Raw genomic sequence first — 26,821 nt, forward strand, 5'->3', positions numbered from 1 at the left:
CGGTGGAATACGAAGACACATGTGTTGGAACTCCAAGGTGTGTACTTAGGCGAGTGCGTCAAGCACCCATCTGTCTGTGGTGATCTTTTCCCTGCAGGTAACGGCGATGCTGACCTCCGCTAGCGTAGGGCTGGGAGCGACCCCTGTAGGCTTCCTGCATGGAGGATCAAGGCTGTATGATGTGGAGTATCCCTTGGATGATCTGCTTGATTTTCCCCTGGAGGAGCGAAAGGGCATGCGATGCTGCTGTATCGTGCCAAGGGAACGTGTCGTCTCGGTCTTTATGGCTTGAAGGGACCCTTTGACCACCTTCCCGAACAGATATTTGCAGTCGAAAGGCAAGTGCAGCACCTTTGCATGAATGTCCTGGCGAAGATTTGTCGCCTTCAACCATCCCTACCGACAAACAAAAACTCAGTTTACCATCTGTCGGAAACCTGTGTCAGCGATGTCCACTGCCACCGTAATGGCATGGTCCAATGGCACTTCCCCTTCCTGAAAGAGGGCGAGAGCCTCCGTTTTCTTGTTATCGGGGAAGAACTCCAGGTTAGGGCTCAGCTTGTACCAAAGCTCTCGGTCATATCTGGCAAAGATAGCTAGAGCATTAGATATGATATGATAGTTTATTTATATAGCGCCTACACACTATGTGTTTCGAAGCGCTTCAAGGCAAGGGAGGGAACGGGAAAGGAACAAGTACTTACCTGTAACTGTTGTTCTCCAGCATGGGTCTGGCATGGATTCACATGCTCATGAATATTCCCCGTCGTCAGGCTGGGAATCCTCGGTAAGGAAAAAATCAGTATCAGTTTCGTTTCTGATCTGTCTTTCTTAGTAGTAACCAATCACTGGTCTCTGGGTCATACTGCCCCGAGCCAATGACTGCCCTCTCCCTAAGCCCCGCTCCTGGCAGCCATCCTCAGATTTGGTAGTATGTAAAGTGGCAGTATGACCAAGTGAAGAGCCGCAGAGGGGTAGACGGGAGGGTTTGCATGTGAATCCATGCTGGAGAAGAACAAGTTACTTTCTTACCTGGTAACGTTCTTTCGATGGGATGGTCCGACGACGTATTCCATATCTATGGCAGGTAATGTCCACAGCTGTGCGGCTTTGGAAAATCTTCGGCGTCTGCGTCCGACGTCGATGACGTCGATGCGCCGTCCCCGAGGACCTCCTCCGACGGCCGACGTCACCCGATGTGATAAGTAGGACGCACGACGCCCGTAGCCTCAGTTGTAGTTTATTTCCCCAGAAGGTGTGCCACCAGTTTTCTGCCAGTCAGACACACAAGGCCTTGCGGAACGCAAGCTGCAATCGCAAAAGAAATTCTGCAGCGGGGAAGGTAGGGAGGGAGCGATATGGAATACGTCGTCGGACCATCCCATCGAAAGAACATTACCAGGTAAGAAAGTAACTTGTTCTTCGAGGGGATTGGGTCCTCTGACATATTCCATATCTATGACAGGCTCCCAAAGTAGTACCAAGCAAGGAGGTGGGAAAAGAATTTAGAACACAAATTTAGCAAGCCCAATCAAATTGCGGAATAAAGGACTGCCTTGCCAAAGGCCAGATCCTGCCCCCGGATGGAATCGAGGGAGTAGTGACGTACAAAAGTATGTACTGAAGCCCAGGTGGCTGCATCACAGATGTGACGAATAGGAACACCCCTCTGCAGGGCAGTAGACGCAGCCACTCCACTGGTAGAATGGGCCCGCAAGCCAGCCGGAGGGTCCTTACCCGCCAAGCGGTAACACTCGGAGATAGCTAAAATAATCCAACAAGACAAAGTCTGTTTCGTCACAGCTTGTCCCAAACGCTTTCCAGCGTAACCAATGAAAAGTTGATCGTCCACTTTGACCACGGACATGTGTGAATTATGAAAGCTCAATGCTCTCCTAGGATCAGGCCTATGGAGCCTCTCCTCTTCCTTACCAGGATGTGGAGGAGGATAGAACGCCGGAAGAAAAACCTTCTGGCTCAAATGAAATTCCGAAACCACCTTCGGAAGAAAGGAAGGACGAGCTCTGAGGACAACCCTGTCCTTATGAAACACAGTGAAGGGTGGCTTAAATGAAAGTGCCTGTAACTCACTCACTCTGCGAGCGGAAGAAACCGCAACCAAAAACACAGTTTTCAGAGTTAACAGTCTCAAAGGGCAAGAATGCAAAGGCTCAAACGGAGCACCCATAAGAAACTGAAGAACAAGGTTCAAATCCCAACCGGGCACCAGAAAAAGGTGACGGAGGGAACACATTAGTGAACCCTTTCAAAAACTGGGAAATTAAAGGAATCTTAAAATAGGAACATTCTTCAGACGAGCGCTTAAATATGGACAGCGCCGCCAGGTAACCTTTAATGGTCCCCACTTGCAAGCCCCTGTGGGCCAAGGAAAGCATAAAAAACAGAACCATGGGAATGTCACACTCAAAAGGATCCACATTCTGAACTCTGCACCAGTCGCAGAACTTTCTCCAACGGCAACGGTACAGAGACTTTGTTGCCGGCCGCCTGGCCGAGAGCAACAACTCCATCACGTCTTCAGGGAGGTCCCAATCCTTATACCTCAACCTTTCCGAAGCCAAGCGTGAAGGTTGAGGGATCTGACCTCTGGATGGAGAACCTGACCCCCCCCTCCCGTGAGAGCAGATCGTCTCGGTAGGGAACACCACGTGGAGGGCAGATGGACAAGTCGAGAAGGTCCAGGTACCACGTCCTCCGGGCCCACGCTGGAGCAATGAGGATCATCCAGGAACCGAACCTCCGTAACCTCCGCAGTACTTGCGGGATGACGGGGACTGGAGGAAACGCGTACAGCAGTGGGAATGACCACTCCACCACAAACGCGCCTCCTAAATGCTCCTTTTTGAGGAAATTCCCACGAGCAGAACCTTTCACACTTCCAGTTGACACTGGAGGCGAAGAGATCCACTTGAGGGGTCCCCCAAAGGGTGAAGATCTCCAGGAGAATCTCCTGAGCCAGCTCCCACTCGTGAGAGATCGTGCTCTGCCTGCTCAGAGCGTCCACCGGCTCGTTGTCGTCTCCGGCCAGATGAACAGCCGAGATCGAAACATCCTGCTGGATGGCCCAGAACTCGAGCTGCATCGCCTCCCTGCACAGAGGAAGTGACCCTGCCCCACCCTTTTTGTTGAGGTAGTGCATGGCCACCGTGTTGTCCGTTAGAATCAGGACACACTTTCCTCGCACAGTCAGCAGAAAAGCCTTCAGGGCAAGCCTGACGGCCCTCAGCTCCAACAGATTGATATGGAGTCTGGACTCCGTCGGAGACCAACGACCGCTGACTGTCAATTCGTTGGCATGAGCTCCCCATCCCGTGAGGGATGCGTCCGTCACGATCGTCACCTCCGGCCAGGGCAGCCAAAATGGGGCCCCCTTCATCAGATTGCCTTCGACAGCCCACCACAGAAGGTCCTGGGCGACTGAGGGCGGCACCTGAACAGGGACCGACAGCCTGCCGGAGGACTGAGACCACTGGAGCTTGAGTGCCCACTGCAAAGATATCATCCGCAGACGAGCCTCTGGCACCAGAAGAATGCAGGATGCCATGAGGCTGAGCAGTCTCAAGAACTCGGACGCTGGGAGATTCTGGGCAAGTTGAAACTTGTGCACCATCTGCTGAATGTGAAGAGCCCTCACCTGGGGAGGAAAACACTGCCCCAGGGATGTGTCGAGCACTGCTCCGATGTACTGGATCTGCTGTGTTGGTGTCAAATGGGACTTCTTTAAATTGAGGGAGAAGCCGAGCTTGTGAAGGGAGTGGCAGGGGACGGACAGATGATCCAGGACTTGCTCGGGAGAGCTCCCCCTGATCAACCAATCGTCCAGGTAGGGGTAGACGTGAATCCCCCCCTTTCCTGACATGCGCTGCCACCACCACCATGAGCTTGGTGAAAACCCTCAGGGCGGAGGTCAATCCGAACGGCAGGACCCGAAACTGAAAGTGCGAGTCGCCCACCGCGAACCTCAGACACTTCTTGTGCTTGGGATGGATCGGCACATGGAAGTAAGCGTCCTTGAGGTCGAAAGACACCAACCAGTCCTGAAGTTGAAGGGCCTGGAGGACTTGAGAGAGAGTAACCATCTTGAACTTGTCCTTCCTGAGGAGTTTGTTCAAACCGTGCAAGTCCATGATGGGTCTCAATCCCCGGTCTTTCTTCGAAATCAAAAAATAAGGGGAATACCATCCCTTGTTCCTCTCCGCTACAGGCACCAGTTCTATGGCGCCTTTCTCCAGCAGGGCTTGAATTTCCTGCGCAAGGAGCAGATCAAAGAGAGGTTCCCAGGTGGATTGTCGTGAGGCCTCTGCCGAAAAGGAAGACAGTAGCCGTGGGTTATGATCTCCAGAACCCACACATCTGAAGTAATGGCTCGCCACTCTACAAGATGCTGCGCCCGCCTTCCCCCAACGGGCGAACCATGGGACCTGGCTTCACGACTGAGTGGTAGCGGCTGCGGTGTTGCCTGAGGGCAAAGAGGCAACTGCCTGAGCGGCCTTGGCACCTCGAGTACCCTGTTTTCCACCTCTGGCACTCTTACGGGGGCCTCTTTGACTGCTAGCTCCTCTCGCTTTACTGAAGGACGAGTAATAGTGAAAGGAACCTCCCCTCCATTGTTGTCCCCTAGGACGAAAAGGCAGAGGTTGTTGAACTGCAGCGCCCAACGACTTCGCTGCAGATTTAGAGGTCTGCAACCTCTCAAGGCTCTTGTCAGCCTTGCTGCCAAAAAGATGTTCACCGTCAAAAGGCATGTTGAGGAGCCAGGACTGCACATCAGGAGCGAACCAGACTTCCGCAACCACGCAAACCTGCGCATTACGGTGCTTGCCGCCATGGACCGGCTGACACAATCTGCCAAGTCCAAACCCGACTGAACGGCCTCACACATGGCATCCTTGCCATCCTGAACCATAGCAAGGAAACCATCCCGTTCGTCCCCTTCGGGAATATGTTCAGCCGCTAATGCAACACAGTTCCACAGAGTGTGTGTGAAACGAGACAAGGCACATATAGAGTTGGCCGCCTGAAGTGCTATACCCCCTGAAGAAAACACTTTCTTCGCCCAGCCCTCAAAACATTTGTCGTCCCTATCCGGAGGGATGGTAGGATACGACGCCTGCTTTGCCGGGGTTGTAGCCGCCTGCACCACCAAACTCTCCGGAGTGGGTTGCCTGGAGAAGTAGCAGGGCTCGCTACTGGGTGGACGGTATTTTCACGACAAAGACTTGCCCACTGCCAGGAGTCTCTCCGGAGCAGTCCAAGCCGCTGCCACCCTTCTCTGCAGAGCCATATGAAACGGCAGTACCGGGTCAGTGGGGGGACCAAGATCAAGGATGTCTGTGAGATCATCCTGAACGAACTCCCCTGGGGGAGCCGACCATCCCAAATACTCGGTGACCCGAGACATAAGGCGCCGGTATGAAGAATCGGCATGAGTGCCAGGCTCCGGCCTACAAAACACCACCTCCGGAGAGGTGTCCAGTCCACAGGCGGCATGCAGTGACTGCCTCAGGTCATCAAACTGGCTATGGCCAGAGAGAAGCTCATCTGGTACCGTAACTGGAACCAAGCCTTCATCAGAGCCTTCATCACCCTCTGAAATGTACTCTAGGCGGTGAGAGGAAGACACCTGGGGACCAAAGCTATGCCCGACCTTAGCCAGAGACTTTCTAGGGGCTAACCCCGTGCCAAGGGGCCCCTCCGACACCACCGCCTCGAAAGGTGTCGAGGGCGCCGAACGTGTCGGTGCCGGCGTCGACAGAAACGGCATCGAAGTTGAGCGAATCAGCGTCGACGTCAGCTGCAGCGCCGCCAGCATCGACACAGGCCTCGAAGCCAGAGCTCCGAGCGTGTCTCGACGACCTAGGCGCTGACAGCGTCGACGACCCCCTCGGAGGCGGAGCCTCGAGAGAAATCGTCGATGACCTTGGCGCCACAGGCGTCGATGTCTTCTTCGAAGACGGCACCGGATCACAAGCTCTCGAGTGCGTCAAGGACCTGGAACGGGCATGGCGAGAACAGCTACCCTTGTCCGAGCAGGACCTTTCCCGCGAGCCGTGCCGACCACCCGAGCCCGAAGGCGTACGAGCGGGGTCTCTCGACCGGTGCCGACCGACCCCACTCGGAGGCGCGGACGGACCGGTGCCCTGCAATTCAAGAATCGCTAACATCTGCTTCCTGAAGGAAGCCCATTCCTCCGGTGTCACTTGCATGGTGGGATAAGCGACCCGCCGACGGGCGCAGTCCTCAGAAGAGGACGGGGAAGGTGACCGATGCCGGCGCTTCCTGGAATGCCTCGAAGAGGCGGAGGAGTGGCGAGACCGATTCCTGGAAGGAGACCCACTGGACTTCCGACAATGGCGTGGAGAGTCGCCTCTCGAGTCATCCGTCGAAAGCCCCGTAGACCTCTACTTTCGGGGCTTAGACAACCGACCGACAGCTTCTTCTTGCGTTCCCGCAAGGCCTTGGCCGTGAGCGACTGGCAGTCGACACAGTCGTCCGTATCGTGGGCCTCCCCGAGGCACCAAAGGCAGGTGTCATGCGAGTCCGTGACCGACATCTTGGACTCACAGTCCCCGCATTTCTTGAAGCCCGGACACGGGGTTGAAGACGAAGTAGACATCGCCACGAACAGGTCTTCACAAAAACTGAACAGGTTCAACGAACCGAGAAGAATACAGCAAAACTCCAAAGAGTCGAAGCGTACCGAGATTCACGAAGCAAACACGTTCACGGAAAAAACGGAGCTGAGGCTACGGGCGTCGTGCGTCCTACTTATCACATCGGGTGACGTCGGCCGTCGGAGGTCGTCCTCGGGGACGGCGCATCGACGTCATCGACGCAGGACGCAGACGCCAAAGATTTTCCGAAGCAGCACAGCTGTGTTCATTACCTGTCATAGATATGGAATACGTCGGAGGACCCAATCCCCTCGAACAACAGTTACAGGTAAGTAACTTGTTCCTTCTCCAGCATGGGGTCTGGCATGGATTCACATGCTCTTGAATATAAGAATAAATAGCAGTACATACATGCACAACCACGGAAGGTGGCAAGGCTCAACATTAAGCATTACAGAAAACTCAACATTAAGAATCTCTTACCTCCTCACCAGGCTCACCTTAAGCAAACAGGTTGCGCAGCACTGCCTGGCCGACTCTGGACTCCTCCCTGGAATCCCGATCGACGCAGTACAATCTCGTGAAGGTGCGCGTCGACCTCAAGTAGCAGCCCTGCAGATGTCCAGCAGGGGCACACCAGACAAGAACGCCGTGGTAGCAGCAATCGCTCTGGTCGAATGGGCTCTCGGACGGCCGGGCAACGGTCAGTTTGCCAACCGATGACAGTGCATGATGCAGCCGGAGAGCCACCTGGAAATGGAAGCCTTCGAGAGAGCCTTCCCTTGGTTCACAGACAGCTGTGATGTCTTCCGAAAACTCTTCGTTCGGTCCATGTAGAACTTCAGCGCTCTAGCTACATCCAGCGAGTGCAAAGTCCTCTCGGCCTGCGACGGAGGCGACGGGAAAAAGACTGGTAACACCAAGGGCTCGTTGAGATGTAAGTCCGACGGCACCTTGGGCATGAAGGAGGGGTGCGTCCTCAGTACCACCCTTGTCTCGTGGAAAGTCAAGTATGGAGGCTTGCAGTAAAGGGCCTGAATCTCTCCCACGCGTCGTGCAGAGTTGACGGCCACAAGGAAAGCTGTCTTCCACGACAGGAACGTCAACGGAGCCGAACGCTGTTAAGACGGATTTCTGAACTCTGTCCTGGTGGCGCAGAAGTTCAGAAGGCCAACCTAATTACTTGGAACTGGGTAACCTCTGGACGAGCCAGACCAATCAAGGTAGCGATCGCGGCGGTCAAGACTAGGTCTCAAGAGGGGTGAGGGTGACTGAAAGCCCGCAATGAGCACACAAAGCAAGAACACTTACAAACTACTCCAAACAGTTGTTATATTAAAAATATATACACATTTATTTCAAGGCCTTTAAAACAATGACCGTAGCGAGAAAATCATAATATAACGATAGTAAACCAACACATACCATATCAACACAATATATATACAAATACAACAAGTCTCAAGCGTTATATGCACGAAATGTGTAGTCCACCTAAAAGGGAGGGAAATCAGGCAGTGTGCAATAATGCTTAGACCCAGTTCGCCTTCAGAGGCACCTAACTAGATGGAAGTCCGAGCCCTACGAAGAGTGGAGCCTTGTGCTCAAAAGTACCTGCACGCGCTGGTGCCAACGGGCAAAAGGAGAAGCTCTTCGAGGGAAATCAGGCAGTTCAGTTTAGTGCACAAAAGAAGAAGAACAAGTTCTGCGACTCAAGCGCAGCCTCCACAGTGGGCAGAAGCAGAGCGCGAGTACGGAAAAGAGTGCTGTTTGACACAGCGTGGAAAAGCAATGGGCTCCTGCAGGAGGGCGACCAGATCCTAGCTATGATACTCACCGGTCCCCGATGCAAGCAGACCCAGGCTTCTCCGCGTCAGTTTCAGCAGCTGGCAGGTTCAGAAGAGCAGGGAACGCCTCGTCGTCGTGTTGAGTAAAAAGACGTCCCAATCGAAGAAACCCGCACAGTTTGTTACCACAGCCGGGCAACGGAGCGGCCGTGTGTATCAGAGCCAAATGCACACTACTCACTTCAGACCTGGGAACGCCAAGTGTACGAAGCGTGTGAGAGTGACAAGGACTCGAAATACTACACAACCTGGCGGCGGTTACAGAGCAAGACTCCCGTGTAAGCTGGTCAGTCAGCTGGATGGCCCAGAGACGCTTCCGAAGGCTTACTGGCAGGAGATGGTGAAGATGCCGAGAATAGCTGTTCCCGCTATTCCAAGGGTCGAAGTACCAGTACAGGCCTTCTGGTTCGATCAAAGGTGAAAAGGGTTTCACAAGGCGACAGCAGTGCAGAGGAGAAGTCCTTCAGCGGGTCACCAGCGATTCCTCGGTCCAGCCTCTTGGTTGCAGGATACTTGGCTCCTGTATTCCTTCGTTCGTGAGAACTCAGGAGATCGACATGGTAGTGGTGTTTCCAGCCCCCTCTTATCCACGGTTCCCTTCGCGCCAAAACGGAGGGGACCCAATGGGAGATACGCTCATCAACACTCACACCATTGGTGGACCAATCACGGACCACGGTGGTCCCAGGCATTCACACCACCCTAGACTCTCTGGCACCCAGGATGTGTATTGGGACCAGACATCCCAGCCCACATCCTGGAGGCACACACAAGACATGTAGAAGCCCGCGAAAGCATCCGTGTTTCGCGGGAAAGTACATGCCCAAATAAGGAAGGCCCCGGGTCGGCTCGACCTGGGGAAGGTGAAGGGAGCAAGACGGTCAGCGGACAGGACAAAGGAGCCTCGTGGTCTGGCCATTTTGGGAGCCAGGCCACCATTTTGGGTTAAGCGCGAGAAACGCGCTTAGAACGCCAAAAGGAGCTCAAAACACAAGAAACAATCGCTGCCACCATTCCCGTCCCTGAATCACTTGCACCGATCAGATGCAATCCTAAACGAGTATCTAGGGCCTGTACAAGGCTAGAGACCCAAGAGAGCTGTAACTTAGCTTACAGTGCCCTCTTGTGTCATGTTGCACGAAAGCCGCAACATGATAAAAGAAACTACGGGAAACAGCGTTCCCCGGTACTGACTGTCTTAAGGGCATGTCAGTTTCCTCGTAAGAAAGGAGGGAAAACCCAAAGGAGTGCGGCAGAAGGCTGCACTACTCTGGCAAAGTCAAGAACGAGGTGAAAAACGACAGCAAAAAGTTTAGGGGTTGACACATGCAAGGAAAATTACCTACAATTACGAAATCTTTCCTAACAAACGCAAGGGCTCGAATGGCGGGCCCATGAGCCTGGTCAGCACCATGTTGAGCTCCCACATCAGGGCTGGAGGCTTCACCGGCGGGAACAAACGGAACAGTCCTTTCATAAACTCCTTCACCAGGCGATGAGACCACAGGGACGACCGTCCTGCAGTTCTGGTGTATCGGGCAATCGCTGCCAGATGTATCTTGATGGAAGCGGGCACTAGTCCAGCTTTGGCCAGCGGCAGTAAGTAGGGTAGCATTTGAGGGGCTGTAATCCATAGAGGGTTGATCTTCTGTGCACGGCACCAGACAGAGAACCTCTTCCACTTGTGTCCATAGCACTTGAGAGTTGAGGACGCCCTGGCCTTTGCAAGAACCTCTCTGCAGTCAGCCGGGATATCATACCCTCCAAACTCTAGTGCTGCAAGAGCGAGGCCTGCAAGTTCAGTGACTCTGGGTGGTGATGAAGAATGGCGCCTCCTTCTCTGGAGAGAAGATCTGCGTCTGTTGACAGTTTGACTGGTGGGGACGCTGAGAAGTCCAGAAGGTCTGGGAACCATATCTGTCTCGGCCACCTCGGTGCGACGAGGATCATCCTGCACCGGGACCTCTTGAGTTGGTTGATGAGCCTGAGCAGCAACGGCAACGGCGGGAATGCATACAGGAACAAGCCGTCCCAGGGGAACGAGAAAGCATCGCCCATGCTCCTCGGCTGGGGGAGCCTGCTGGCAAAACTCTGGCACTTGGAGTTCATCACGAATAGGTCGATCTGGGGTTTGCCCCATCACAGGATCAGATGATCCACTTGATCCTGGCGTAGTTCCCCACTCGTGGCAAGAGCGCAGCTCCCTGCTGAGTGAGTCGGTGATGGTGTTTTTTATCCCTACCAGATGAAAAGGTACCAGAAACATCCCCTGGGCAACGGCCCAGTGCCACAGATCCTGGGCTTCCTTGGACAGGGCTGGGGATCTGGTTCCTCCCTGCTTCCGGATGTAAAACATCGTGGTGGTGTTGTCGGTGAAGATCCTCACCGCCTTGCCCTTGAGGGACGGGAGTAATGACTTGAGGGCCCAGAACACTGCTCGGAGCTCCAGTATGTTGATGTGGAGCGGCCTCTCCTCCGGGAGCCACAGGCCTCTCGCGTGACGATCTCCGGTGTGCACCTCCCACCCCTCCAGGGAGGCATCCGTCGTCACCGTCACCTGGTATGCTGGGGTCTGAAAATCCGTGCCCGCAGCGAGATGCGCGCGGGTGCCCCACCATCGAATTGCATGGCGGAATGCTTCGTTGATCGAGATCTTGTCCTCGAAGCTGTCCGTCGCTTGCGTCCAACGGGCATCGAGGAACTCCTGCAGAGGGCGCATCCGAAGCCTGCAGAGGTGCACCAGATAGATGCAAGAGGACATCATCCCGAGAAGGGACTTGATGGACCTCACTCTGGCCAGGTTCGTGGCCAGCAGACGCCGTACCTTGCCCAGGATGGCCTGCGTTCTTTCCTCCGATGGCGAGGCCAACTGCGCTACTGTATCGAGCTTGGCTCCCAGAAACAGCGCGACCTGTGACCAGGTGGGATTTGGGGAAGTTGATGGAGAATCCCAGGTCCGTGAGCAGCCGGACGGTCTTTGCTGTGTGTTCTACAGCGAGTTCCCTTGTCCCTGCTCGGATGAGCCAGTCGTCCAGGTAGAGGTAGACGTGGATCCCCTGCAGGCACAGCCGCGCCGCCACTGGTGCTAGGCACTTGAACACCCTGGGCGCCGACTTCAATCCAAATGGGAGGGCCTTCAACTGGTAGTGCCGCCCTTGGACTACGAACCTGAGAAACTTTCGGTGTCCTTTTAGGATGGGGATGTGAAAGTACGCATCTTCCAAATCCAACGACGATAGGAAGTCGACCTCCTCCAGCTGGCCCAGCACGTGCTGGAGGGTGACCATCCAGAACTTTGCCTTGATGTATTCATTTAGCCGACGCAAGTCCAGGATGGGACGCCAACCTCCTGTCTTCTTTCTGACGAGGAAGTATCTTGAGTATACTCCGGAGCCCCGGAGCCGCAATGGGACGAGCTTGATGGCTCCTTTCTTGAGCATCGCCCTTACCTCTAACAGTAGTTGAGGGATGTGGTTTTCCTTCCTGGCCACAGGAGGAATTCGGGGGCACTTCTTTAGAAATTCCAGAGTGTGCCCGTGGGCCAGGGCATCCAGCACCCAACTGTCGGTGGAGATGGACTTCTGCACGCTGACGAACCTGGTCAGCCGGCCTCCCACCGTGCTTCGCTGGCAGCCCGATGCGACGGCCGGTTTAGTCTTGCTTGGAAGCAGCCTTGACGCCCTGGCCTTCCTGGCGACGGCGGCGAGATACACCAGACTTGCCTCGTCCCCTATAGGCTTCTTGCAACGAGGAGCGGGCCACCTGACGGTAGGTCGAGGGGCCGCCGCCGAATCCTTTGGAGGCACCTTGCTTGCCTCCGGAGTTCCAAAAGGGCGGCCGCTGCTGCTGCAGAACTCCCAAGGCCTGAGCCGTCTCAGTGTCGGTCTTGATGGCCTGCAGCGACTCATCCACAGTCTTTCCAAACAGATTGTTCCCGTCGAAGGGCATGTCCAAAACCTTGGCTTGCACGTCCTGGCGGAAATCTGTCGCCTTGAGCCACCCCGCCATCGAAGGCAAACGCTGTTGCCCAACTGGCGGGAACCGGTGTCAGCAATGTCCGTGGCCACAGTTATGGTGTGGTCTGACGCCACCTCACCCTCCTGTAAGATCGCCAGGGCCTCTGCCCTCTTGTCGTCCGAGAGGAAATCCAACAGGGGGCGATCTTGTACCACATTCCCTGTCGTAGCGGCCCAGAATCGTTAGGGCGTTGGCCGCCTTGATCGTCGTCGCCGCCGCAGACATGACTCGTCGTCCCATGGCATCCAGCTTCTTTCCCTCGCCTTCCGGTGGGAAAGTTGAGGATGAAGCCGATGCCCCCCCGCTTTCTTCTTGGCCGCCGCTGAGACGACCGAATCCAGGGTCAGCTGCACCCTAAGGCACAACGGGGTGGCGTCGGGGACCCGGTACTTCTTCTCGTACCGGTCCCTCTTGGCAGGTGTTGTGGATGGGTTCTTGAGGAGGGCAAGTTTCTCGTCCCAGATGTCATCCAGCAACGGCACCGCGAGGACCGTCTTCCATTTGGCCTCGCGCCGTTGGTAGAGGAAGCCTTCCTTCTCCTCATGGCAGAGTTGAAAAAGCTTGGATGCCTTGGAAATCATGGCGTGGAAGGAGCCAATCTCGTGGGGCGGAGACGCCCGAGGAATCGGGAGACGGGAGGCCAGTCCCGTCACCGCCGTCGTCATCCGTCCCTGTCGTGCCCGTGTCCGTTCCCATGTCGTCCCTTGGGATCGGGGAAGGCGACAAAGACTGAAGGCCTGAGGGCTGAAGGGGCACTGGATGAATTCTCCTTTTGTTCGGAGTGCTTCCTGACGGACCCGGTACAGTTGGGTCGTCCGTCGGGGGCAGGGGCAGTCTCGTCCTCATCTCCATGCATAAGGCTTGGATTGCTGTCAAAATGGCTACCGATTTGTCCTGAGGCTCGGGTTGCGACGGGCGTGCCGGGAGCGACGGTTGTTCCTCCACGGGAACCTCGTCGTCGTTGCCACCCTCGCTCTCGTTGTCCCCCTCCTCGGGATTCCTCCCGTGGGGCTGGGCCTCTTCCAAATTCTCGGTCTCGATGGGCCTAAAAGAGGATTCCCTCCGCAGAGGCAGGGAAACTCTGGGCCCCGAGGTCGCCTCCAATGGGATAGCCTCCACAGGCTTTGCCAGGGCTGCAGCGACTCCCTCGATAGAGGGCTTAGCCGGGTGAATCAAGGCCTTCACCACCTTGGGCGCGCTTGAGGCCTTCACCTTAGAGGGAGGGTCACCGCCTCGCTCCCCCTCGGCCGGTTCTTCCGAGATCGACCGGGGTCTCTCCAGAAGCTTAGCCGGGTTCTCGGATTTTCTCTTCCCCGAGCCAGAGCGTTGGCTCGCGGTTGATGGCGTCGGTGAAGGTGCGCCCTGCCTGGCAGCCGTGTAGCCCGACCGTTCGGCACTCCCGGTCCCGAAGTGCTTTGCCTTCTGTTGGGCCCCCGTCGTCGGGGCGCACTCACAGGACTTAGAAGCCTGCTCTGACTACTTCTTCTTCTTCTCACCTGCTGGGCTCTTGCCTTCCAGCCAGTTGGAGAGACGAGTCCGGCGATCCCTCATCGTCCGATCCGACATGTTAAAGCAAAACGCATAGTCCTTCTCCACGTGCGTTTTGTCCTCGTGGAGGCAGTAAAGGCATTTCGAATGCTCGTCCTCCTTGAACACATTTTGTAGGTTGCATCCCGGGCGGATCCTGAACAGCGTGCCGGGAGTCGAGCTTCCCTTCTCCTGGGCCATGTTCTTCTCGTCCACGAGGTAGGCCTCAGAAGCTTCTGGAATCCTCCAAGAAGCGTAACTCGACGAAAACTTCACCCTTGAGGGGCGTAGATAAATCTGAAACGGGTCCCCGTTGATTGGAAGTAGAAACGGTGGAGAGCTTCAGGCTCGATTAAACCGAAAAATTAGATAAACCTCTTTGAAAAAGCACAAAATGCAGTAAAAGCTCGAGAGCTATAGCACGAGCACTCCCAACACTTGAGCGTGCAGTAAAAATCTGAGGATGGCTGCCAGGGGCGGGGCTTAGGGAGAGGGCTGTCATTGGCTGGGGGCAGTATGACCCAGAGACCAGTGATTGGTTACTACTAAGAAAGACAGATCACAAACGAAACTGATACAGATTTTTTCCTTACTGAGGATTCCCAGCCTGACGACTGGGAAAATTCATGAGCATGTGAATCCATGCCAGACCCCATGCTGCAGAAATACAATGACATTCTTACAGGTCATGAACCACATTTCAGATAGTGTCAGAGAAAACAAAAGGCGAGGGAGAGGGGTGCAGAAAGGGAGGGGAGGAACAAAACAAGCGGCAATCGTACTAGGCCTGACGACATTTCAGATAGTGCTGGGGAGTGGGGGGGACAAGAAAGGGGAGAGGGGAGGAGACAGACAAGGTTACTACCATACTAGGTCCAGGGACAATTCTGATAGAGTAAGTGCATAGAAGAAAGTAAGGGGAGGAGGGGAGGAGATGGGAAAAGGGATGGGTGGAGAGAACAGAGAGTAAGCAGTCAAAAAGAGTGGAGAAGGGAGAGCAAATACAATTGCAGACGTTAGTTTTAACACAATATTGCAAGCCTGGATACAAGATGAAGCCACCTTCATCGTGGATGCCACCATATAGATGACTCTCTTCCCATTGGCGTCCATCTTCTTCCTCTCATTGTCTGTGGGGACGGTAGTTGCCAAACGTTTAATTGCGGCGGCTGACATTACCGAGTTCGGCGACCGTTGTGACCTCAAGTACTTGGGTGTGGAGTCCAGCACCCTGTATTTCTTTTCCAACCTGTCTCGTTTGGTTGGAGCCGTGCATGGGTTCTTCATGAGGGCTAGGCCTTCCTCCCAAATGTCATCCAAAAAGGGTACCGCCATGATAGTCTTCCTCTCGGACTCTCGTTGCCGATAATGGACACCCTCCTTCTTGGCTTTCTCGGGCACCAGCTGTAACAGCTTGGAGGCCCTGGAGATCGAGTGGAATGATCCCACCTCACCTGGTGGAGAGACTATGAGGGGCACCCAGGTGTGATTCGTCTGCTGGAATGAAATCCTTTGCCGGTTTCCATGGCCGTCCCTGTACCAGGGTCTGTGTGTGTATCTGGGTCTGCTGGTGAAGTCGGATCCAGACGTGGTGGAGGCGGCTGATGCAGCGGTGTCAGGTGTCGCTTGCCCTTAGGTGAAGGCTGGTCAGGGGCCTGCTGTACAGCAGGTGCCGGTGCTGAGGGCAACCTCTGCTAGATCTCCATCACTACAGTGTGGAGAGTTGACAGGATGTTCATGGATATGTCCCTCGGCTGTGGAGGGAAAGATGGAGTGCTAGGCCCTGCACCGCTGTCGTCCTCATGGACTGTATGGACAGACACTGGGTCGTCCATGGATGAGATGTCCTTTGGCTGAACAGACGCCTTGGAGGGCTGTTTTGGGGCCTCTTTGCCCCCCACCCCCTTTCACTCCTGGGGGCCGTGTACCGGGACCTGAGACGGTTCCCCCCCAAACCATCAGGTGTGCCCGCAGTCTTCACTGCTGCCTCGTTGCTCCTGGGAGGCAGGGAAACTCTGTGCTGTAGGGACCAGCCTCGTATGGTCGGTACCACCCGCCATAGTAGTCGCCCCAGAGGATGTAGACGGAGTCTTATGCTGCGCCTGAGGAGCCTGCTGTGAGGCCGACTTCTCTTCCTCCCACCTCTGTTTCTCGGATTTGTCCTGTAACTTGCACGGGGTGGAGGATATCCTCATTGAGGGTTGATGGCAGGCTGGTTAGTGAGACGGACGGCAATGGCGGTCTATCTGATCTGGGACCCGCATCAGCAGCGAACACATCTGAATTGGTCTTGGCCTTCTCTTGGACTCCCCACAGATGGGGCATTCTCAAAGGACTTCTACCTCCTGGATGGAAACCGCTCCTCAGACCGACCGTTCCGGGGTGAGGCATGACCATGCACTGAGCACGGGTCAGAGGCCTTGCTCGACTTGAGCCATGCCGTCAGCCTGCTATACCTGTCCTTCGTTTTCTTCAAGAAGCCCAGGCAATCTCGCACCCAACCTCGTTGGGGTCCGGGTGTAGGCAGTACAGACACTTCTGATGTTCGTCCTCCATGAAGACGTTCCTTAGCCCGCATTGAGTGCAGGGCCTGAAAAGTGTCCTTCCCTCCTTTTTCTCCTCCGTCATGGTCAAAGGGCATGAAGTAGGCCCAAGATGGCCTTACAGAAACTTTGAAGAACAACCGCCCTTGAGGGACGCGCAACTTCACTAACAACGGATCCCCATTGCCGGCCGATGCAAATAGGAGCACGCTGCCTCCAATGTAACAAAAATAGAACTTTTCTGTGAAAAACGTAGAAAAATGTACATAATAGCTCAGAGCAACTTGAGGACTCCCAACACAGAAGCGTGCAGTAAAAATCTGAAGATGGCTGTCAAAGGCAGGGCTTAGGGAAAGGACTGCCATTGGATGGGGTAGTATGACCAAAAGGACAGTGGTTGGTTTAGAGGAGAAATACAATTTTAAAGTGAAAGTGAAACAGTTTTTTATTTTACTGAGGATTCCCAGCCTGATGACGAGGCACATTAGCCAGCAAGGCCTCCAACCATAGTAAAGTGGGTAATGAGGAAACCTGGAGATTCACCCCGTCCAGAGCACTGGTCCTCTCTAGGCTGGACTACTGCAAACGCCTCGTCCTCTTGAACTCATCCAGAACAGAACTGCTAGACTTATCCTTGGCCTCAAGCCCAGCGACGGCATCTCTCTGGCGCTGAAATCCCTCCACTGGCTCCCCTTGGCTGCAAGAATCTAGTTCAAAACTCTTTGCATTGTCCACAAGGCCTTCTGGGGCCTCCACTCTCTCTGCAACGTTCCCTTCCTAAATAATCTCCTTCCCGAGCCCTCTGTTATGATATGGTATTTGTAACGCGCCTATACACAGGTGTTTCAAGGCGCGACGAGGCAGGGAGGGGAGGAACAAGGGGAGACAAAACAAACGATCCTACTAGGCCAGGTGTCATTCAGATCGCGCAAGTGCAGGGGTGGGGGAGGGGGGAAAAGTGCAAGGGGAAGGGGAGGGGGGGGAAGTGCAGTAAAGGTAAGTGGCGTAAGTAATAAATAAAAAAGGGCCAGCTAGTGGCAAGTGCAAGGTAAGTGCAGAGCAAGTGCTGGGGAAGGGGGGGGGGCTGTAGGGATACAGAGACAGTCCCGTAGTGCAGAGGGGTTCCAGGGGATCAGTGACTGGGACCAGGACCGAAGGCAGTTTAGAGTGGTCCAGTTGCAGGATCAGTGCAGTTTAGTGAAGAATTAATTAGCTGTTCAGCAGGGGAGAGGGAGAGAGAAAGCAGAAGCAAAGAGGAAGGTTTTGAGGTGCTTCCGGAACCGGAGGTGGTTCTCCTCAAGTTTCAGGGAGGCAGGAAGGCTGTTCCAGAGGGAGGCCCCTGCCGCGGAGAGAGATCTACCCCCAGCTCGTTGCTTCGAGAAGCGGCTGACCATGAGGGAGTTGGAGGCGGATGAGCGAAGGGCTCGGGGAGGAAGATATTTGGGAAGAGAGAGTTGAAGGTATTTAGGACCCAGGCCCCAGAAGGCCTTGTGGATAATGCAGAGGGTTTCATCTACTCCAGTGGTAGGCGACTGAGCCACTTCTCCAAGCAGAGATATGGGGGAGATCCTTATCCTCAGCAAGTGCCTCCCTCTGAAACAGCCTCTCTTCGTGCTCTGGTTCAAGACTGAGGGAGGCAAAGTTCCGGAAACTCCTCAAGACCTTCCTCTCCACCTCCTCCTTCTCTCCCCCCTCCTCTGCTAACGACCTCCTTTCTGCCTTCTTGGTCGCTCTACACTCCCTGCTCAGTATTGTGACTGGCTGCTTGGTGCACCTTCAGAGTCTCACAGGTCGCTAGCTTTCTCTCCAGTCTTCCTGCACTTGCCTCCAGGCCCTCCTCTACCACAGCACTCCTACCCTTTCGATTACGGCCCACTGTGGGTCTATCGCCCAGCACTTAACCCATGTTCTGGTGGACTTTGAGCACTAGTCCGCCTTACCCTCCCCCCACACACTTCCTTTTAGACTACAAGACCTGAATGTACCACGCCCAGTGAGCTTGTTGTCTTGTTCCCCTTGCCGTCACCTCCCTTGCATGGTTGCGCTTTGAAACACTAGCTGTATAAGCGCATAATAAATAAACAATCTATCAATCAATCAATTACGCTAAGCCCTCTAGCAAGGTCTTCCTTGCAATTGCTTGAACCATTTTCAATATTCCAAAAGCTATAAAACTGGGACAGTATACTTTCAATTTGCCAATCTAGAAACTGAGCCCCACTTGGTATCAAGCAAACAAAGTACTCCTCTTGCTGGCGCTTTGGGACCTTAAAAGAAATTGGCAGCAAAACTGAATTTGATCAAATGCCAATGCTTGTTTTGGTGTGAACTTTAGAAGGGCACAAGAGCGACTATTTAATTAGAAGGGTTAAATAACACAGATAGCTAGATTTTTAACTCAATCAAGAGCCACATGTCAGGTCTGAGCAATGCATTGGTTCATTTCGGTTTCCCACTGAACTTGTTAGGACAATTATCTACTAAGCAGAGGACTGAGAGTTTCTATTGGTGAAAATCCTCTTACTAGACCTCAGAGAAAACCTCTAGCAATGCACTTTGCAAACAAAGAATCACGATCGGTTCTAGTCTTGTAACCTTTGATTGAAGCCAGATGTAATTTGAGGAATGGTGCCAAATCAGGGGCTACAAATGCAATAGGTAGAATAGCACCCGATGCTAATAAGATATCACCAGATGAAAGTTCTGAACATCAAATGCAGAATCTTGGCACCCTGTTAGATTGCCCAAACTGAATTATGGGAATTGGAGGGATTGCACTAACCTGGATACAGTCATTCCTCATGTGCATAGGGACAATAGGTTCAGTTAGCACTGCAGCCCACTTCCTGCAAGGGTTGTGGCTTTCTCTTCTCCTTTTTAACACATGCCTTGGTCATGGGTCCGTTGTGTCTGATGGCACAGAGGTACTACTAGACCTCAACAGTGGTTCCAACAATTCCAAACAGGTCTCTGGATGTCTGGCTCAGCTTTGTATGCCAGAAACCTGACCTTAAAGGATAGGTTTTAAGACTACAATCATGTCCCTGGGCTGCACCAGCCCAAACACATTTTCCTTCCTACAGCCTTTTACTCTGAGTAGTGTCTGACAACCTTTGAAATATGTGCGGAATAACTGATTTTTGGAAGTGGGCTTATATTCGGGGTATGGACAAGGGCATTTAATCGCCATAGTCTACATACAGCTCATTGTTTTTTCTTTTTTTACAATACTGAATATGTCCAAGAAAGCTGCCACACAACCTTCAAGCTGTTCAGAATTGGGGAACTAAAATGATCTATGGCCTGAAGAACTTTAATCGTTTTCATCCTTTGGCGGAATCACAGTTTGCTGACCAATGATCTTCTGATTCAGAACGATCAGTTACTGAAAATAACATCGTTCTAGCTTATTCAGTATTTTGCATTTAGATCTCAATTTAGCTGGGCATTTTTTTATTTTAGTGTTAGTAACATGGGTGTATAGTATTGCTTTTCGTATGTTCATTAACTGCATATTCATTTTTATATTATTGGTTAGTGCCTTGAATCTGCCATAATGTGGAATTCATATAAAAATACTTGAATTATGTTTCTGTGCAAGTACCTTGCTTTCATGCCCCACTTTCCTTTGGTCAACAGCTTGTTAATGCAAGCTTGTCATTCTTCCAATAAAATGTTTCTTGCCACAGTTCTAGAGGGGTTTCTCCTTCAGAGTTAGAGGCACTAACACACTGACTGTTGATTGCTGTCTGCCAGATACCACAAGGAGCTAAATACAGATGGGCAAGGACAACATCTGCAAATGTGGACCGCCACTGCAGCCATGCATTTGGTGAATATTCATGATGTAAATTTTAAACTGAATGTCAGTGCTGCACAATGTTTGTTTCCTGTTAATATTGTACCTAAGGTATTACACTGAGCTCTCTCACGTATCTGTTTGTCACTGTATGCTTCTTCTAAGCTATGTACCCAAATGTAGCAAATGCGGTCTCTGTTCATCATGAATGGTCTGCAACATCACCATTTTGAAGTTTTATTATCAAAATAATTTGTTGAGACGCCCGAGAACCATGCTTTGTCTAGGTCATTTGGTTAATTATTTCATACCAGCAAGTATTGTGAAAACACCTTGACCAGTTTGATCTTTTAAAACTTGTTATATCACATTTTAAAATCATAGAATTGGGGCAACATTTCACAGTAGCTGCTGCTTTTGTACCTGCAGCATTCCCATGTAAAGTGGTATGCTGGCAGGTTACTTCATAATTCTAATCTATCGTATGAATATAGCATTAGTTTAATCCATTGCTCTTGGTGATTTGCTCAAACCTCTCGGCAACGTGGGATATCGCCCCAAGCCTCCCTACTCCATAATTATTGGGTGGGGACTGTCGATGACAGTTTTACCTGCGTTGGTTTTGATATTCATGTTTGGTTTGTGCACCAATCATACGTTTTATTTTCCACCTTTTAGTTAAGGTTGTCAGTAAACGACATCTAAAATAATCTCAGATGGAGATCAGATCTGAAATTAGTGCACTCAAACCAAACCTGTCTCTCAGTCATCAGTAATTAAGTAATTCACAAACTCAATAACACGTGTCAAAAGCGCTCTCCTATCTAAAGTGACTTTACTTCATTTTATTTTTGGGAGGCAGAGAATTACTGTAGGACCTTTCTCCCACTTTCTGGTCATATCTGTTGAGACAGACAATAGTGTCTGCTCCAATACCAAGAAAGAACTCCGTAGATGACTTAAAAACAGAACCTATTTTTATGTACTCCTTGTAACATAATTGGCAAGGATATTAGCTCCACATAGTGATTCAACTTGTACAGACTTCTCTTTCTGAGAAGGGAGTTCTGCTGCGAGAGGGATTTCTTGGCTTCTTCATTTTCAAAGAGTGTGTTCTCAAGAGGAAATGTATTGTTACAAAAGCCATGGAGGTGTTTCCGATGCCTCTGGTTTCAGGTCAGGCTATACACTTTCTCATGATGACAATTGGTTATCCTGCTCCGTTCTGCTTTCTCATATGTTTTTATCAGTCTTCATCTTTATACTTTGCCCTGCTTTTCATTTGAATTGTGTTAAATGTTATAGGGCGACATTAGTTGCCCTAGAGTGCAGGTGAAGCCTAGGATGCATTGGAAACGCAAAAGCTCAATTTCTAATACGTTTTGACGGTTCTATGAAGCTTTGCCGCATTTTTACCAATGCTGGAGAAGATGAGTTACAGGTAAGTAACTTACTCTTTCTCCAGCATTGGATCTTTCATAGATTTACATGCTGTAAATAGAATATGTAACAGTACAATAACTGGTGGTTGCAAGCAGGTACAAAAACGCCTACCTTTATTGGAACAGACACTGTAGGACGGCTGTCCCTGTCTGAACGTCTGCTGCGTGCTGTCCTTACAGGCAGTAGTGCCTTGTAAACATCACGACCAGGTCACTGCATGGCAAAAGTCTGATCAGGACTCCCGCCCACAGTGCAGCTGAAGCTGCTGTAGCTCTTGTAGAATAAGCGTGGGGCGGCTAAATAATTTGCTAGCATTTGCGTTAAAGAAATAGCAGCTGCGATCCACCTGGAGATCCCCTGTTTGGATATCGCTTAGCCTTTGTTGATAGGTCCAAATGCTATGAAGAGCTCTGCTGAGGCACTGAAAGACTTGGTTCTGTCCATGTAGTAGTACTTGATGGCTCTTTTCACAGCTAAATAATGTAGTGCAACCTCTGCTGGGGAAGTGGCGTTCTTATGAAAATTCCTGGCATTGAACCATGCATGGGCATAATTTTAGGGGGAACGGGGGTGTTTGTCCCCCTCAACTTTCAGGGAACAATATTTTGTCCCCATTCATTTGAATGGGGCACCTTTTCTTCAGAGGTCATGTCCCCCCCCTACATTTTCAGCAAAGTTTCTCCACTGGAACCGTGGGTTGGTCATTAGCAGAACTTTATCTTTACAAAAACTTAAGTAGGGCTTGTTGACGAACAGAGCCTGCAGCTCCGACACCCTCCTGGCTGATGTGATAGACACTAAGAATTGCAACTTTTCAAGAAGAACAAGTTACTTACCAACTGGTAAGGATCTTTCGACTGGATGTTCCTCCAACGCATTCCACATCTTTGACATGTAATGTCCACAGCTGTGCACTTCGGAAACTTTTTCGGCAGAGGGCGTCCTGCGTCGATGGCGTCGGGTCCATGTCCCTCGAGGGCCTCTGTCGAGGACGACGTCACAGGATGTTATAAATAGGACGCACGGCACCCGTAGCTTCAGTTTAAGTTTTTTCCCCCAGAACTTGTGACACCATTCAGATGCCTGCTGGACTGCATTTAGCCTTGCGGAAACAGAAGCTGCAATCGCACAGGAAATTCTCCAGAGGGGCAGGCTGGGAGGGCGATGTGGAACGCGTTGGAGGAACATCCAGTCAAAAGAACGTTACCAGTTGGTAAGTAACTTGTTCTTTGAATGGATTGTGTCCTCCAACACATTCCACATCTCTGACAGACTCCGAAAGCAGTAGCAGTAAATGGAGGAGGGAAAAGAATTTAGAATACCCAATTAGATTGCGGAATAAAGAACCCCCTTCCTAAAGGCTATATCCTGACCATGGATTGTATCCAGGGAATAATGTTTTACAAATGTATGGATTGAAGCCCAAGTAGCGGCATCACAAACATTCCTAATAGGAACATCCCGTTGGAGGGCGGTGGAAGTAGCCACCCCCCCTAGTGGAATGAGCTCTCAACCCTACAGAAGGGTCTTTACCAGCCAACCGGTAACACTCAATAATGGTAAGGATAATCCACCGGGACAAGGTCTCTTTGGTAACAGCCTGGCCCAATCAGTGTCCAGCATATCCTACAAAGAGTTGATGGTCCGCTCTGACCCTGGACATCCTAGAAATGTAAAAGCTAAGAGCTCTCCTAGGATCCAACCGATGGAGACGCTCCTCTTCCTTACCAGGATGAGGAGGGTAGAAAGATGGAAGAACCACCTTTTGACTCAAATGATATTCAGACTACCTTAGGTAGAAAAGATGGACGTACTCGCAGTACAACCCTGTCCTGGTGAAACACGGTAAGGGGTGGCGTAGCTGAAAGTGCCTGAAATTCACTCACTCTGCGAGCAAAAGTAACCGCAACCAAGAACACAGTCTTGAAGGACAGTAATCTCAAAGGACAAGAATGCAAAGGTTCAAACAGAGCACCCATGAGAAAACACAAAACCAAATTTAAATACCAAACCGGCACCTGGAACGCAGACGGCAGGAATAGATTAGTCAGTCCTTTAAGAAACTGAGAAATCAAAGGAATCTTAAAGTAATAACATTCTTCAGACGAGAGCTTAAAGATAGACAGCACCTCCAGGTAACCTTTAATGGTAACCACCTGAAGGCCCCTGTGGGCCAAGGAAAGCAAGAAAGACAAAACCATAGGAATGGAGCACTGAAAAGGATCAAGATTGTGATCCCTGCACCAGTCACAGAACTTACACCAACGGTACAGGGATTTTGTTGCAGGCCACCTGGCCGACAGCAACACCTCCATCACGTAATCCGGGAGGTCCCAATCCTTATACCTCAACCTTTCAGATACCAAGCGTGAAGGTTGAGAGTCTGGACCTCTGGATGGAGAAGACGGCGTGGAGGGCAGATGGGCATTTCCAGAAGGTCCGGGTACCGTGCTCTCCTGGCCCAATCCAGAGTAACGAGGATCATGTGGGAACCAAACCTCTGTAACCTCCGCAACACTTGAGGAATGACAGGGACTGGAGGAAACGCATACAGCAGTGGGAATGACCAATCCACCACGAACGTGTCTCCTAAGGCTCCTCTTAGAGGAAATTCCCTTGAGCAGAATCTCTCGCACTTCCGGTTGACACTGGTGGCGAAGAGATCCACTTGCAGGGTTCCCCAAAGGGCGAAGATCTCGTGAAGGACTTCATGAGCCAACTCCCACTCGTGAGAGACTGTGCTCTGCCTGCTCAGAGCGTCCGCCGCCGCATTTTCGTCGCTGGCCAGATGAACTGCTGAGATCGAAATATCCAGCTGGATGGCCCAGAACCAGAGCTGCATTGCCACTCTGCACAATGGGGGTGACCCTGCCCCCCCTTTTTGTTGAGGTAATGCATGGCCACTGTGTGGTCCGTCATGACCAAGACACACTTCCCCCGTACAGAGGGCAGAAAAGCCTTCAGGGCTAGCCTGATGGCTCTCGGCTCTAACAGATTGATGTGGAGTATGTGCTCCGACGGAGACCAACGACCGCTGGCGGTCAAGTTGTTAGCATGAGCGCCCTATCCTGTGAGGGAAGCGTCCATCACTACAGTCACCTCAGGCCATGGTTGCCAAAACAGTTCCCCCTTCATCAAGTTCATTTCGTTCACCCAGCACAGAAGGTCCAGGGGAAGAGAGCGTGGGATCTGAACAGGATCTGTCATCTTTCCGGAGAATTGCGACTACTGCAACGTGAGGACCCATTGCAGGGATCTCATCCGCAGCCTGGCTTCTGGCACCAGAAAAATGCAGGAAGCCATGAGGCAGAGCCACCTTAAGAATTCGAACGCCGGGAGACTGTGCATGTTGAAACCTGTCCACCATCTGCACAATGTGGTGAGCCCTTACCTTGGGAGGCGAACACTTCCCCGAGGACGTATCCAACACAGCCCCGATGTACTGGAGCTGTTGTGAAGGTGTCAGGTGTGACTTCTTGAAATTTAGGGAGAAGCCCAGCCTATGGAGGGTGCGGCAGGTGACACCGAGATGATCCAAAGCTAGCTCGGGAGAGCGCGCCCGGATCAGCCAGTCGTCCAGGTAGGGGTATACGTGAATCCCTCTTCGCCCGAGGTACGCTGCCACCACCACCATGAGCTTGGTGAAGACCCTCGGGGTGGAGGTCAATCCGAATGGCAGGGCCCGAAACTGAAAGTGCAAGTCGCCAGCCGCAAACCTCAGGTACTTCATGTGTGCTGGATGGATCGGCACATGGAAGTAAGCATCCTTGAGGTCCAGAGACATCAACTAATCCTGAAGTTGAAGGGCCTGGACGACTTGAGAAAGAGTGACCATCTTGAACTTGTCCTTCCGGAGGAGTTTGTTCAACCAACGCAAGTCCATGATGGGTCTCAAACCCCTGTCTTTCTTTGGGATAAAAAAATAAGGGGAATACCATCCCTTGTTCCTCGCCGCTACAGGCACCAGTTCTATAGCGGCTTTCTCCAGCAGGGACAACATTTCCTGCGCAAGGAGCGGATCCGTAAGCTTCAAAGAGTTTCCCCGGTGGATTGTCGTGAGGCCGCTGAAGGAAGGGTAGACAGTAGCCATGGGCTATGGTATCCAAAACCCACACATCTGAAGTAATGGACCGCCATTCTAGACACTCTGCCTCCAACCGGCGAACCATGGGACATGGCTTCATGACTGTTTGCCTTCAGGCACTGCCGCAGCCGCTTCCAAAGAGGCAGCTGCCTGAGCGGCTGTGGCACCACGATTTCCCTGTCCACCACTGGTACCTTTCCGCTTGCCCCTTTGACTGGCGGCCCCTCTCGAAAAGAACCTCCACTCCACTGTTGTCCCCTAGGACGAAAAGGCGGAGGTTGACGCACCGTGGCGCTCAAAGACTTTGCTGCAGCTTTTGAGGTCTGCAACCTATCAAGGCTCTCGTCAGCCTTACTGCCAAATGAATGTGCACCATCAAAGGGCATGTTGAGAAGACAGGCCTGCACATCCGGAGCAAACCCAGACTTCTGCAACCACGCAAATCTGCATATCACGGTGCTCGCAGCCAAGGAACATCCTTGCCATCTTGCACGAGAGCAAGGAAACCATCCCTTTCTTCCCCTTCGGGAATATGCTCAGCCGCCAAGGAAACAATTCCACAGAGTGTGTATAAACCTTGTCAAGGCACACGTGGAGTTGGCCGATTTCAAGGCCATGCTCCCAGCAAAAAATACCTTCCGGGCCCAACAGTCGAAGCGCTTGTCGTCCCTATCCGGAGGGATGGTAGGGTATGCCGCCTGCCTCGAGGTGGCCGTAGCAGCCTGAACCACCAAACTCTCAGGAGTGGGGTGAGTAGACAAATAGCTGGGGTAGCTAACGGAAGGGCGGTATTTCTTAGTTAGATTTTTATTCACAGCCGGAAGAGATTCCGGGGACTGCCAAGCAGCTGCCACCCTTTTCTGCAAGGTAGGATGAAATGGCAAAACAGGGTCAGAGGACGGACCTTGATCCAAGATGTCCGTCAG

General features: G+C 52.3%; 1 protein-coding gene and 1 long non-coding RNA gene across 9 annotated transcripts in view; one reads left to right on the forward strand and one right to left on the reverse strand.

The window, feature by feature from the left end:
* The window catches only part of WRAP73 (WD repeat containing, antisense to TP73), a 1,098,908-nt gene that overhangs the window by 96,501 nt on the left and 975,586 nt on the right, over positions 1 to 26,821 (reverse strand). The window lies entirely within an intron of this gene.
* Positions 1 to 26,821, forward strand: part of LOC138472189 (uncharacterized) — a 156,639-nt gene that overhangs the window by 14,430 nt on the left and 115,388 nt on the right. For 3 of the 5 annotated variants that reach the window (XR_011268566.1, XR_011268570.1, XR_011268569.1), the window contains one exon: positions 20,326 to 20,401. The exons of the other annotated variants lie outside the window; for them this stretch is intronic. This is a non-coding gene — a long non-coding RNA (uncharacterized lncRNA). The remainder of the gene's footprint in view (positions 1 to 20,325; positions 20,402 to 26,821) is intronic. 5 annotated transcript variants of the gene reach the window in all.

This window comes from Ambystoma mexicanum, chromosome 8, assembly GCF_040938575.1.
Source record: "Ambystoma mexicanum isolate Mex_15411 chromosome 8, UKY_AmexF1_1, whole genome shotgun sequence".
Taxonomy (NCBI): domain Eukaryota; kingdom Metazoa; phylum Chordata; class Amphibia; order Caudata; family Ambystomatidae; genus Ambystoma; species Ambystoma mexicanum.